General features: G+C 29.6%; 1 protein-coding gene across 1 annotated transcript in view; it reads right to left on the bottom strand.

The window, feature by feature from the left end:
* LOC119594255 (protein lava lamp-like) overlaps positions 1–243 on the bottom strand; it is a gene marked incomplete at its 3' end in the record, with an annotated part of 60,861 nt that overhangs the window by 25,880 nt on the left and 34,738 nt on the right.

The raw sequence follows: 243 nt of genomic DNA on the forward strand, positions 1-243 counted from the left end.
CTGGAATAACGCGAAAAAGAAGAAAAATGACATCAACACAAGAACATTTACATAAAACACAGACACGTAGAAAAAATATGCAACTTTTTCCCACAATCTTGATACAAGAAACCAATTTACTTATCTTTTAACTACATAAAATTTCTTTCTTCACATCTGTTTAATTCACTTAAACCAAGGTTGAATTCGTATGTTATATAATATGCAAATGTTCTACTTTGAATAATTCCATACCACCGAGGA

This window comes from Penaeus monodon, chromosome 33, assembly GCF_015228065.2.
Source record: "Penaeus monodon isolate SGIC_2016 chromosome 33, NSTDA_Pmon_1, whole genome shotgun sequence".
NCBI classification, from domain to species: domain Eukaryota; kingdom Metazoa; phylum Arthropoda; class Malacostraca; order Decapoda; family Penaeidae; genus Penaeus; species Penaeus monodon.